A 15,200-nucleotide genomic window follows, 5' to 3' on the forward strand; every position below is an offset into this window, starting at 1 on the left:
AAGGACCGTAAATAGAAAAAGATCTAGCCAAACGAAAATGCAAACTTGCTGTCATCAAATTCATCAGTGTGGCAGCCGGAGGCCAGAAATGGATCCGCCCTGGCAATCTGACACAGTGCATTTCCTACTTCAGGGCAGGCGAGGGCGCTCTTCCCCACAATATTCTGACCTAATTCTCCAGGAGCAAATCAGGTGTGAGAAGCCAGCCCGGCTGGAAGAAACACCCCACAAGTTCAAGCCCCATCTTGGCAGAGTCCTGCTTGGAGACCTTGAGAAACAAAATTAGACCTGTCACAGCTAAGGATGAGAGGACTTTTCTCAGTTCTGCTGAGGTTCTCATAAATTGCAAATGGTTTTGGAGAAATAGTAAAGTAACGGTGTCCACTCAGAACTAAAGAAAAGGAGTTCCCGTCGTGGCGCAGTGGTTAACGAATCCGACGAGGAACCATGAGGTTGCGGGTTCGGTCCCTGCCCTTGCTCAATGGGTTAACGATCCGGTCTTGCCGTGAGCTGTGGTGTAGGTTGCAGACGCGGCTCGCATCCCGTGTTGCTGTGGCTCTGGCGTAGGCCAGTGGCTACAGCTCTGATTGGACCCCTAGCCTGGGAACCTCCATATGCTGCGGGAGCGGCCCAAGAAATAGCAAAAAGACAAAAAAAAAATAGAACTAAAGAAAGGAGGGCTTTCAAACTGTTAAGAGCATCCAAGTGCATTCCCAGCCAACAATCTTTTTTGTCTTTTGTCTTTCTAGGGCCTCACCCTCGGCATATGGAGGTTCCCAGGCTAGGGGTCTAATCCGAGCTGTTGCTGCCAGCCTATGCCAGAGCCACAGCAATGCCAGATCTGAGCCGCCTCTGTGACCTACACCACAGCTCATGGCAATGCCAGATCCTTAACCCACTGAGCGAGGCTAGGGATCAAACCTGAAACCTCATGGTTCCTAGTTGGATTCATTTCCGCTGCGCCAGGATGGGAACTCCCCTGCCAACAATCTTAAGTGTGCTGGAGCCAAAATATAGCAACTTCCGTGTGCCTTCTGATCAGGTTTCCCCTCGGTAATTAGGGCAACATTTACTACTGGACAAGGTTCTGAGATGTGGAAGATTTCACAACTCTGAAAATGTCGCGGACTTTGAATTCTGGGTCTCTTCCTTCACATATCCTTTAAGAGTTTGAAATGCAGAATAAAAGTTCATGGTCTTTGGAGGGTTGAAGCTTTGAACTACCTCTGCCCCCTTTGAAGATTCTGTATTTTGGTTTTGCTGGAATCAGCCTGCATTATTTTTATTCTGCTTTAAATTGTGCTATGGTGGTCATAAGCCTCATTACTTAAAGCACTGCTGATAGCATAGACATATTTATTTATTTTAGTTAACAATAAGAGGGAGATTCGCATACTCCCAGCTTTAAGACTGAGTACCTACAGATGCCTATACTGATAACATCTAGGTCTATTTTTCATTGAACTATTATTATCTTTATTATTATTATTATTTGCTTTTTAGGGCCAAAAACCTCCGTACCAGGCTAGGGGTCTAATCAGAGCTGTAGCTGTAGCTGTTGGCCTACACCACAGCCACAATAATGTGGGATCTGAGCCACATCTACCACCCACACCCCAACTCCTGGCAACACTGGATCCTTTACCCACTGAGCAAGGCCAGGGATCGACCCTGCGTCCTCATGGATGCTAGTCTGATTCGTTACCATGACGGGAACTCCCATTGAACTATTATTTTTCATCTTGTCTTTCTAAGTTAGTTTTATGTGTTCTATATTATAGAAGCTTTGGGGTGCTATTCTATTATCCCAGGCATTGTTAACGCCCAAAGAGCACTTTGCTCCTGCTTTTAGCAAATCAATGGGCATTTCTTAGTTTCCGAGATAGGCTGAAAATAAAAACAGGGTTGACCCTGAATTGTGATAGGATGAATTAAATAGTTCACAGTAAATTTGTTCTCCGAAATGAATTTAAAAAACCCATCATCTGTAAACAGGTTATCATGTTGAAATGATGACGTTTTTCCATAGGTTCCTAACATTCAGAAAATAATTGAAGGGGCTGTGGATGTTTTCAACGAGGAGCAAGGAACATGGAATGAAAAGGCATTTTATTGGCAACTCAACATCTACCTATTCTTCCACTAAAATCTTTAGCTAGGGTGACAGTTTGTGCCCTAGAGGGGGAAGCAGGAAACTAAGGACACCTGAGTCCTGGGTCTACCACTAATTAGCTGTAAAACTTCCAGGTTTATTTGCCACTCTTGAGTCTCAGGCTACAGGATTGTAACATGTGCAGGATTAGGCATTGCAGATGGCAAAGTCATTTGAGAAGTTATCATTATTCACAGTTACATGGTATTGATTGGAAAAGTAAAAGCATATATGTATCTACATCTAAACATACAGCTATAAACTCATACCTATATGATAGATACAGATAGAGAGAGACACACGTGTGGCCAGTAAGGCAATGGTGAACAGGAAGTAAAGTGTAAGAAAGGAAGGGAAAAACCAGTTTGTGGGTAATAATGCTCTCCTATTTCTTTTCTTGGCAAAGTTGCTTCCAAGTTCCTTGAGTTAAAAGGAAAAAAATTATGTATGGAATAATTCTGTCGCATGGAAATAAGTTTTGTTTCTTTTCCAAACTGGATGAATTACTTTGACTTAATTAAAGTCAAAATGTCAAGGATATTTTTTTCCAGAAACTAATACATAAATTTGACAAAGCGCTTTTCCCCGACATCTTTTCAAGTTTGACAGGCTGCAGCTTTGCCTGCAGTCCGGAAGCTTTGCACAGTTCCTAACAACTGACCCATTTATTTCTGGTGGCCAAGGAGATTCTTGGGGCTCCTCCTCCCTTCCTGCTCCTCCCTCTCCCCCTCAGCCTCCACCTCACTCTCACCCAGTCTTTCACTCACTCCCCCTACTCCTGACGTCTCTCCTTAGGCCCACACTGTTCTTTCCTGCCTGGAAGCTCCTTGACCCATGAATCTCCTTTATCATCTTTCTTTAGCTGTTTCTTAGTTCGTCTCTCTGCCTACTCTATTCTATTCTATTTTTTTCCTCACGCTTTCCCTTTATCTGTCTCCTTTATTCCTTCTTCATTGAGGGCAATATAAATTGGACCTATAATTTTAAAATATTTGGTGTATAAATTAATAAAATGGTGCGTTTCATGTTCTAATTTCCAAATAGGGTAACTGATTCTTTTAAAATAACAGTCAAACCACAGTAATTAAAAGAACGCTATGTGTGACATGTGGGTGTGCACACTGCCCTTGTGTGTTATTAATCAGTCAGCTGGTTCCCAAGCGGTGCAGAAGTCCTGCTAAGACAACAACGCAGTGTCTCAGGTTGCCCTGAGGGATCCACGCTCCGCCCTCCTCTCCGCTGGCCACGCCCCCTTGAGGCTAATCTGCATGAACTCCTTCAACAGAGCTCCTAGGCCCCAAGTCTGGCTTAACGAATGGGAGTTCTGGGAGGATGCAGGATGAAGGTCACTGCTCAGTGCAGGTCGAACCCACTCGTTCTTTCTGAGTTCTGGTAACTCTGGTAAATCTAGCTAAAATGCAATGTAAATGTCATAGTCCAAGTATTATAAGCAGTAATTTTATCTCCTTAGAATACCTCCTAATAGATGTTCTGCCAGAGTCCATGTGGGAGCAGCAGGTGCAGGTGTTTCCAGACAGGAGCATCCTAATTAGCTGCCTAAATGTCCACCTGCTGGAGTTGAAGTCCACTGGCAAAATTTGCTCTTGCTTCCAGGAGGTCAGACTTTGGTTCTTTCTATTCAGGCCTTCAGCTGATTGGATGAGGCCCACCCAGTGTACAGAGGACAATCTGCTTTACTCAAAGTCCATCAATTTACATGTAAATCTTACCCAAATCCACCCTCACAGAAACACCACTTTTAATATACTCCCCAAATGCCAATCTGTATCTTTTCACCTTAATAAAATCATGAAATATTTCAGATCAAATGCATTCTGAAAATTTTAAAATGTATGTATTTCATGACTGTTACCTGCATGGCCCTTGGCTCAATCCTGGCTTTACGCAGGTAAATAGATTTCCCATAGTCACAAAACTTACACTTTGATAGTAAAATAAATATATTCCTAAGATCGTATGATTTTTTTACATGCAATGTGAAAAGAAACGACCTAAATTTTCTCGCCTCGGGGTCACAGTTCCATATTTACAAAACCGATTTCTTCTTTTCTTCACAATGCTGACCCTATAACTGTTCCATCAGCCTCCCTGACCTTTTTTTTTCTTATTGTCTTTTTGACTTTCTAGGGCCACACCCAAGGCATGTGGAGGTTCCCAGGCTAGGGGTCAAATCGAGCTGTAGCAACCAGGCTACGCCACATCCACAGCAACGCAGGATCCGAGCTGTGTCTGCAACCTACACCGCAGCTCACAGCAACGCCAGATCCTTAACTCACTGAGCGAGGTCAGGGATCAAACCCAAGTCCTCATGGATGCTAGTCGGGTTTGTTAGCCCCTGAGCCATGTTGGGAACACTCCCCCGACCCCCCGACCCCCGACCTTTTCCAACAGTCACATCCACGCGGATCACGGCTGAGTTAGTGTGACCAGGACGTCAACACTGTCGCTTGTTCATGTGGAGGAGTCGGTGTAATGCTCAGGGCTCGGTGTCTTCGTTTCTAAAGCGAGTGTGATAATGTCAACGGTGTCGCCATGGAGTGGTAATGAGATTGGCAGAAAGATGTCAGGCTTTAGTGGCAAATGGTCAGGAAATGTACAGCGACAGAAAAAACAGAGACCAGTTACGTAAAGCAGGGGTTTACACAGTGAGGTTTCAGAGGACAGTGTGGTTTCTCACATTCCCCCAGCACTCCCATTCCTGAAGAGTGTGAGGATCCTGCTGGGGTGGGGGGGGGCGGAGAAGCTGCCTTTGCCATTTTCAAGGTTTATTTAAATCCCCTACTGCTGGTATCAGCCAGGCTGTCCTGGAGACCCTGGCTACATGCCTGCCTCCTTACTGGGTGTAAATAACTAGCACAAAACAAAATTAGCACCTTCCTGAGTGTTTACATGGAAGTGGATGAAGCGAGGTTCTATAACCAACAATCAGGCTTCAGCAGGCCTCAGCTTTAAGCCCTATGAGCATCTCTCCTGCAAACAAGTAGCTCACAGAGATTGGATGTGGGAATGTTTAAAGTACCCAGCCTGTGATGGGGACTCAATCAGTTAAAACTAGAATTCTGTGATCTGAGTAATATTGGCTATGTTACTATATCATTAAAATGGCAGGAAATGATACTATTCTAGGACCTGGGTTCTCTTTATTGCTAAAGTCACTCCTTACAGTAAATTATTATTATTATTGTGTTATTCTGTGTATTATCATTTAGTGATACATTTAGAGTATTTTCAGATTTTTCATATTCCCAACCTCTTGTACATTTACTATATCCTAAGTTTCCTAAAAAAGGAACACTATTCCTCTTTGAATGTAACTATAATGGTAGTTATATAATTGTATTCATAATTTTTCTCAGGAATAACAGTATTTATGCTCAAGATGATTATACAAATAATTGGTTTTAGTCAGAATGAGCTTTCTTTTGATTTTCTCCAAGAATAACAAACGAGGGTACTTGTGGAAACATTTTAAAAAGCCATTCAGTTGTATTATAGTCCAGCTGAAAATGTGCATAACTTGTGATTGTGTTTTTATATTTACTGCTTTACTATTTTCTTTATATATGATGTCATATTTGTGCTTTCCATAACCTCGATATAAAACCACTTTATAGTCAACTCCAATTGCCCTTACCATGCGAAGAAACTGTTTAAAAGGACTGTTGTCTATTGGTGAAATTAAGAAGTGATTAAATATAGAGTATGAGGGAGTCCCCATCGTGGCTCCGTGGAAACGAATCTCACTAATATCCATAAGGACGCAGGTTTGATCCCTGGCTTCACTCAGTGGGTCAGGGATCAGCATTGCCATGAGCTGGGGTGTAGGTCGCAAATGTGGCTCAGATCCAGTGTTGTTGTGACTATGGCGTAGGCCAGCAGCTACAGCTCCAATTCAACTCCTAGCCTGGGAACCTCCATATGCCGTAGGTGCGGCCCTAAAAAGACAAAAACAAACAAACAAACAAACAAATAGTATGAATGCAAATCTGATTGTTCCATGCCACTCAAATAGCATGACCCTTTATGACACACACCATTCATATAGACACACACATGCAGAGAAGCACACACAAACCCGAAATATTCCATTGACTTTATATATCTCTTGGGATAGAGGCAAAACCCTTTACCTCGCCTGTGAGACCCTTCATGAACCGGCTTCCTTGCCACTCTTTACCCCTGGGCACTCTCTGCTTTAACCACAGTGACTTCCTTTCAGGCCCTTAAGTGATGGTACCCTCTCCTGCCATCATGCCTTAAGACATGGTTAGCTCTTCCCTTAAAGAGTGGTTAACTCCTACGAATTCTTCAGGACATTTTTATAGAAGTTCTCTTTGCTTCAGGATTTGATAAAATACTCCAACCATAGAGTCTAAGCATCACACAGCTCATCATCCAGTTTGTCTCCACTGCAATGTCACATTTGCTTGTGCAAACACTTACTATGCCCGCCTCCCCATCTCCATCAGACTGTGGGATTGGTCCTTGTTGGTTTCTGCTCACCAGGACATTCTCCCAGTGCCTGGCACTGTGCTTTGGAGTGGTAGAAGCTTGATGAATATCTGTAGAAAGGGTGAAAAGTGAACATGAGCAGAGTGTGAAAACATAAAAAAATGTTGGCCAAATTCCAAACTCATATATTAGTACAATTGAAAGTCAGAAAACATAATAGACAGTTTAATGTATCTATTTGCAATATTGAAATTTAAAGATTTCAGTGAATGAAGTCTGATTTGTTCCTGCCCCTGCTTTTGATTCCTGAGGGCATCTGCTAATTTGCTGATTGCCTTTGATGAAAATATTTGCATTTTGTTTAATTTTTGTTTGCTTTCCTATTGTCCTCCGGGAACAGAATGCCTGTCTGACTCACCCTGACAGATCAGCTATGGCAGGTCTGCTGTTATAGAAAATTCTCACCCCAAAGGCTGTAGCTCTCCTGCAGGGAAGCCTCATGAGCAAACGCTGTCATTAGCAGCCATGCATTGCTGAAGACACGCCGTGAGAAAAGATGTCAGGCATTGTTTCAATGTACAGGTTTTAGTGAAAAATTATGAAGAATTTTCAGGGTGTTGATTACAGATTGAAACAATGACAACCTTTAACGTAAATCCTGAGTTTCCCTTATCATTTTTATTTTCTTATTTTTCTTGTCAATTTTAAAAAAATGAATGTATTTGCCCCCGAATTCTTTTAGGGAAAGCTGCTTTCGTCAGAGAATTTTTTAGCCCAATTATTTCACTTCACTTTTTACACAGTCTATTTCATATTTTTTGATTTAGGTTCATCCAAAGAAACCTTCCCTAAAGCTAGGACAATAGGGATATCAAGCTTCCTTATATAAGATCTCTTTTTTTCCTTTTTAAAAAATGTACATACAAGTACACTGCACTGTTTTGTGCGTAACAGATAGTCAGGGAATATTTATGGAATGAGTAAACATTTAAAATAGTTATATATCTGTATATTTCTCCCCTAACAAACCATCTGAAAAATAGGCACACTTCATTTAATTTGGTCAAGACAAATATTTTTTAATATTCAAAACTATAAACTACAGCAATAATCCTTTGCTCTGTGTGGGACAACAAAGCTGGATGAGTGGGCTTATTTGACCAAAAATGAATTCCCTTGAAAATAACAGTAATGAGAATAATAGTCAGGATTAAAAGCAGATTGTTAATGGATACTGCTGAGATAATTATCTTCAGACTCTTTTCTTTTTTTCCTTTTTAAAAATTTTTTACAGCTGCACCTGTGGCATACGGAAGTTTCCAGGCAAGGGGTCAAATCGGAGCTGCAGCTGCTGGCTTATACCACAGCCACAGCAACACCAGATCTGAAGTCACATCTGCTACCTACACTGCAGCTTGTGGCAAAGCTGGATCCTTAACTCACTGAGTGGAGGGAGGCCAGTGATTGAACCCACATCCTCAGAGATACTGTGTCAGGTTCTTAACCCGCTGAGCCACCACAGGAACTCCCAGGCTCTTTTCTTCCAGGTTGTTATAGTTCAGGGTGTATCTATGTTTTGTTGATAATGAAAGAAGGATTTGGACAGAATGGAATCAGTAGAAGTTCAGGGGTAAGACATAGTGGAAAAGGAGCCGCAAATGATTATTTAATATATTAGCCTCTAAATAAATAGTTATAATAGAAAGTCTCTCCCTAATGCATAGACCCAGTTGTTGGTCACATCACTGAAAAGTGGTGAATGTGAGAAATCATTAAAAAGTGATTGACACATACCTTAAATATCCTCTTCTAATCTAGAACATACAAATGTATTGTTTATTCACCAACCTTTGGAGATAAGGCCAAGAATTTGACTGATGTCTTCTGACTGAAGGTCATCTTCTTTCTTACACAAACCACACCCATGATGCATCATTTCCAGCTTGAGTTTCGTTAGAGTAGAAAAAGAAGTTAACACTTACAGAGCAAGCTAAAAGCATGAGCATTTTGTCTCTATCATAATATTTTACAGTTGGTTCACCTAATTTAACAGTATTTTTATTAATTCTTTATGATATTCAAAGGAACAACTCTTTGTTTTCATGAAAACGCGTCCATTTTTATACAATGTTAATTTACATAATCACAATCCCAAGAACAATTGGCTTCATGGGTAAATAAACACAACTGATTGAGCCTTTGGTACCCAACAGAGTTCAAGGAGCAGAAAGGGAACAGAAGTGATCCGGTTGCCTAAAGAATAGTCAGTCTAATAGTGAATGGTTAGGCCTTTGGCAGCCTGTGTTTCACAGGTGGAATAAAGAGCATTAGTGAATCTGACAATTTGATTAATTCTCTTAAAAATTTACTTTTCCATTTTTAAAGATAACATGTTAATTAATGAAATTTGAAAAAAAAATATAAAGTAAAAACCACACCCACATCCATAAAGCACCACCTGGAAAATCACTATAAATACTTTTCACCATTTCTCTAATCATTCTGAACCTATAAAGTTCTTTTATGCATGGGCCACATACAACATAATAGTTTTAAACACAGTCCATGTTGTTAGCTAATGGTGCATGTGTCATATAAAGATAAAACAATATGTACTTATAATGAGCCCATCATAACTCATGAATATGAGTAATGATGTTAGACCATCTAGAGTTTCTAGATTTCCTTCTTTTCCATAAATGCCCTTGTAGAAAAGAGATTTTTTTTTTTTTTTGGTCTTTTTGCCATTTCTTGGGCCGCTCTTGCGGCATATGGAGGTTCCCAGGCTAGGGGTCCAATCGGAGCTGTAGCCGCCGGCCTACGCCAGAGCCACAGCAACACAGGATCCAAGCCGCGTCTGCAACCTACACCACAGCTCACGGCAACGCCGGATCGTTAACCCACTGAGCAAGGGCAGGGAACAAACCCGCAACCTCATGGTTCCTAGTCGGATTCGTTAACCACTGCGCCACGATGGGAACTCCTGAAAAGAGATATTTTTTAACACACAATATAAAGGATATGAGTCACTAATATGGAAATTATATAAACACAAAAATTTTATTAAATCTTTGAATATTCTTTAAACAATGCCTTAACCAATTACAAATGAAGATACATTGGTAGAGAAAGGTTAGAGATGCTTCCAAGTTTACCCTACTAGTTAGTTAATATAGAGTCTGAATTAAAATCCATATCTCTTCTCAATATTGTAACATATACTTGTGCCTGATAAAAGTCTAGTTTTTATGATCTAGGTGAACAGAATGCTATAATGGACTGAGGATATGTTTTCTTCCTAACTGTAGTTTCATCCATTAAAATGGCAAATTTCTTGGAGTTCCCATTGTGGCTCAGCAGTAAGCGTACCCAACTAGTATCCATGAGGATGTGAGTTCAATCCCGGTCTTGATCAATGGTTTAAGGATCTGGTGTTGTCCCAGGCTGCGGTGTAGGTCAATGACACAGCTCAGCTCTGATCTGGGTTGCTGTGGCTGTGGTATCGGCCGGAGGCTATAGCTCTCTTGCGACCCCTATCCTGGGAACTTCCATATACTGCAGGAATGGCCTTAAAAAGCAAAAAAAAAAAAATTTTTTTAATTTAAAAAGGGAAAGAAAAAAGAAACACAACTATGGATTGCTTTTGCAAGATGGAACCTGAAATTAAAAGAATTTCAGAACTTGTTAGAAATAAAAGTTCCCCTGGAGAGTCCCCTGGTGGCCCAGTGATTATTAAGGACCTGGTGTTGCCGCCGTTGTGGCTTGGGTTCAACCTCTGGCCCAGAAAGTTCTGCATGCTGTGGGCGTGGCCAAAAAATGAAATAAAAGTAACCTGTATTATTGCTTCAAAGTCCAAAGTTAAAAGTATATAATTTTGAAGCCCAGTTTTAGATTGTAGACAACTCAAAATTAAGACCTACCTTGGCTCATTTCACTTGTCGGGCACCTAGCACGGCACCACATAAATGATGCATGACTGATCCCTGTTGTTTGACCAATTGCCTCCAGTCGTTTTTTTTTTTTCTGTAATATAATCTCCAAGTCTTTCTCAAATGTTGTATACATGTATTTTATTTCCCTTAACCTTGGCCTGGAAAGAAGTGTTTTCTTCTCATATCGCTCACATTTGGTGCTAGAGTCAGGTAAAACTTGAACTAAGGATCTGGGACAATAAACTGTGTCTGCGTACTTCCCAGAAAAGGTGTGTATGTGTGGTTGGGGGTAAGAGAAAACAAGCGGTCTGGTAAAAAAAAAAAAAAAAAAACCTTCTATCTCTTCACTGATAGTCAAGCAACCAAAATAAATCAGCGAAACCACAGTTACTGCAGTATCTGCTGCAGGTCGAAGCGTGCTTTGAATTTACAGTCATTAGTTTCTCAGTTATTACAGCTCTTTGAGTCTGTGAACATTCATGATTTTTTCTGTTTGCAACCCCTTCTCATGTTGGGAAATGCCCCCACAATTCTTCTGTGAACTCATTTCTCTGTATAACTTGCAGGTGTCTGTGGACGCTGTCTGTTTCAATCTGCTCAGGCCCTCTGACCACATCTGAGAGATCCAGGCACGGTCATCTGACTATGTCGGGTCTTTTGCTGGGATACAGGAACTAAAAAAAGGGAAATCGATATCTTTCTCTCTCTCTCTATTGACTGAATATTTAATGTGTAAATGTGTAAGATGTTGGCAGGTGTATTTTATATATCTGAAGTGCATAAAAAACTGGAATGTTGGAAGAAAGAAAAAATGGTGCCTGGTAGAAAGAAGTAGAGACAAAGTAGAGACATGAATCATGATTCCGATTAGCTTCCTCTGCCGCCTCTATTCACTCCCCGTCACACCCTCAGGGCATTCTGTAGGGCTTCCTTGCAAGGTTTGCTCTCAGAAAGTCCACTGGCTCTTGAGTCCATTCATATTGGGTCCCCTTATTGCTTCTGACCTATCTCTTCCAACTCCATTCCCAGCCACACTGTACTACAGCCACTGTTACAAGTCTATCATGTTGAATTTTAGTTCTGCCCTAGTTTCTTCTGGATGTAGGAGCCTCCTCTCCTCCTCTTCCCCCTCCCCACCTCCCCCATGTTCACTTGTAAGTCTGTTTCAAACTTTCTTCTTCAAGGGCATCTTCTTTGACCCCTCCTCCAGTCCCAATAAGATCTCTCTGTGTTTTCATAAGCAACTCCTTCTTTCCCTAGTTGAGAGCTAACTCTGTCATCCCGTATTCTAATTAGAAGCCTTCGTACTTAATTGGATTCTCTACTGCAGTCAGAGCTTCTTGTGGGTGTGGATCCCAGCTGTTTTGCTCACCACTATACACCAACACACATAGCACCGTTCCCGGCACAGAGGAGTAAGTCCTGTTGAATATACAAGAGTAACATTTTAAAATATCACAGAGTAAGTAGATCTCTCAGTCAAATATCCGTAGGTACTAGTAATTAAGCACCCTTCAAAAAATAAAATTGACATTAAGCTTTTCTTTTAAGAATAAAAATTCTCATAATTTCTAGCAACATTGTTCTATACACCTCATTCTTTTTCTTTTCTCTCTTTCTTTACTGGAGTCAGTCCCTCTGCTTCCAAGTTCTTCCTCCTGTGCTTCAGTAACTAATCTCCTCCCCTCCTGCCCTTTTACCGTCCTTGTCCTTTAGGAAAACTCTCTGAACTAGTGGCCCTTCCTCTTCACTCACAAAGTATTTGGTTTTTAGTCCAAATTCTGTTTCTACTGCATGGCATAATATAGGGCAACCTTGGCCTCGGTTGCTTTGTTTCTGTAATGAAGGGGTTGTTCTGGATAATTCATCTTTAATTTCTTTTTTTAGCAGCTAAATTCTTCTATGACGTCCAGTATATCCATGGATGGGAGTCGTGTCAGAGAGTAAATGGAGCTTCCTTTCTCCAGTGAGCTAAGAAGCATTTTGCAACAAGGAATCCACCTCAGCTTCACTACATAAAACGAGCCAGCCTTGTAATCACCAGGGGCGCCTCTCTTAGAAGGTAGACGCCCGTGAGGGGCCTGGGTCATATGATCACTTCAATGTCCTCTCTTTAATAGGCTTCTTGGTTATCTGAAAATGGAAATGTTCAGGGAAAATGGAGTTCATGAAGGGGTAAACAGGAAGTTGGTCCTGAAAAACCCCTCCGTGGGCCAGCTGGGGCCTTGGAAGTAGCTGCACGCTCGACTCTGGAAATGCAAACACTAAAGAGCTAATAGTCTCCAGGATCTAAATTTGATTACCTTGGCCACATCTTATCCCCCATTGTCTTCCGGCTGCACCCACAGCCTGCGGAAATTCCTGGGCCAGGGATTGAACCTATGCTGCAGCAGCCCGAGCCACAGCAGTGACAATGCCAGGTGCTTAACCTGCTGCGCAACCAGGGAACTCCTACCTTGGGCCACATCTTAACATTTTGTTAACTTGACCATTCAAAATTTCTGTTATCAGACCAATTTGTTGTAATCATCACACCCAGTCCCACCCTCTCCACACACTGAGTTAAATATAAAGCAGATCTCCTAAAAAGACTGATCGCAAATCAGCAAGAGTATACCATTAAAGTCCATTGTTTCTTATTCGTTGACCAATTTTTAGGGTAGAATTTTATGACTCTCACAAAGCAGACCTCGTTTTGGCACCATTTATATTTCAACTGCTAATCAAGATAGTAATGGTTAAAAGTGCCAAGACTCAAGGCTTAGATGAATCCACTGAATCGATTGCTGGAGGTAAAATTTAGTAGCTTGCCAAGAGAGCCAAATCAATGGTGCGTTCATTCTTTTAAAAAAAATCCTTCTAACCATCTCAGAGTTTCATTTTTCCTATAGAAATGCATGCTCTTCCTTACTGGCTTTGTATAGAAAAATGACATTCTAGTCAGTTTGCTAAACATTCAAATTTACTAGTAGTTTAAATTTTTAAACAAAGATAATGCTTCTGTGGTTTGCTTTGACTTGCCTGTACATTTGAGTATTATTCAGTATCAACATTACACAGAAAACTGAGATTCAAAGAATAATGCCTGATCGGAGATGGAGCAAAAGTAGAACAGGATGGTTCTACATTGGAGAGTCTTAGAAGGACTCTTATGGATACAATATACAGCTTGGACCCAAATAATGGAGGAAGAAAGTAAAATATGTATCTTTATAATATCACATTTTCTTTGGGTAATTGTTGAAAAGTTCTGCCTATTGTGATTATTTACAGGTTTTAAAATTAATGTGAAACTGTAGGGAGGGGCAAGAGATAAATTAGGAGGATGGGAATAACAGATACACACTATCCGTATCAAATAGATGATTAACAGGAACCTACTCTATAGCACAGGGAAATCTACTCAATAGTTGTCATAACATATATGAGGGGAAAGAATGTATATGTGTGTGTATGATTGATTCACTTTGCTTTGCACCTGAAGCTGATACAACACTGTAAGCCAAAAAAAAACAAAAATAAAATAATAAAATTAATGTGATATAATTGCTAGGGGGAATATGTTGTTTGAAAAGTTATGAGGCACAAAAGAGCCCAAGGTAGTCTGGTCTTCTGCTGTATCATATTAACTCAGTGCCAATTAAGTATCTTTGCTTCTCAATGGATTTTCATCAAAAAGTAGGGCTACATGTCACAGAAAATTTACTCCTAAAGAGCCAGGAAAGGTTAGAATGTTTGTTTATATGTGTATCAATTAATCCTCAATTTCACCCTTTTTACATTCGATTTTCTTTCTAATTAAAAATTAAGTCTTGATTATGCAATATAGTGTAGTTTTCTAAACATATTTTATGTAGTCCAATAGCTACATTTTTTGTCATGAATAAAAGACTATTTTAATTATTGTTGTTTCATTTACAAATTTAAATACCTTTGAGTTCCCTGGTGGCTCAGTGGGTTGTCACTGCAGTGGCTTGAGTTGCTGCTGTGGCATGTGTTCCATCATTGAACCAGGAATTTCTGCATGCCATGGGCATGGCCAAAAAGAAAAAAAAGTACATCCATGGTAATTGACAGGTGGTTTGAAAAAAACCGCAAATTCATTATCTTTTCATCCTGCAGGTCAGAAGTCTAAAATGATCATGCAGGGTCTTTTCCTTTCCTTTGCCAGTTTCTGGAGACCTCCAGCAGTCCCCTAGCTCAGGGTGTCCCTTCATTCAGACCCTTCTGCCTCCCTCTTGTAAGGACCCTGGTGACTTCAATGGACCCACTTGGATAATCCATGACACTCTCCCCATCTCAGGATCTTTAACTGAATCTCATCTCCAAAGTCCCATTTGCCATGTAAAGAAACATTTTCACAGGTATTAGGCATTCGCATGTGAACATCTTTTGGAAGGCCATTTATTCTGCTATCACAATCCACATTATTTCTCGTTGCATTTTCTCCTGTCTCTCTAGATGTTCCCTTTTGTTCAAAATGTGTTTATTTCTTCCTCTCTCACTTACTCTCGCTTAATCAATTGATCCGATACTTGTTGTATTAGCTATTCCCTGAAAGCTGTGGCAGGAGTGTGGGGTTTTACAGTATGAAGGGTGGACAGGCCTGGTCAGCCATGCTGGAAGTTCTGTTCAAGTTAATG

Source organism: Phacochoerus africanus, chromosome 16, assembly GCF_016906955.1.
Source record: "Phacochoerus africanus isolate WHEZ1 chromosome 16, ROS_Pafr_v1, whole genome shotgun sequence".
NCBI classification, from domain to species: Eukaryota; Metazoa; Chordata; class Mammalia; order Artiodactyla; family Suidae; genus Phacochoerus; species Phacochoerus africanus.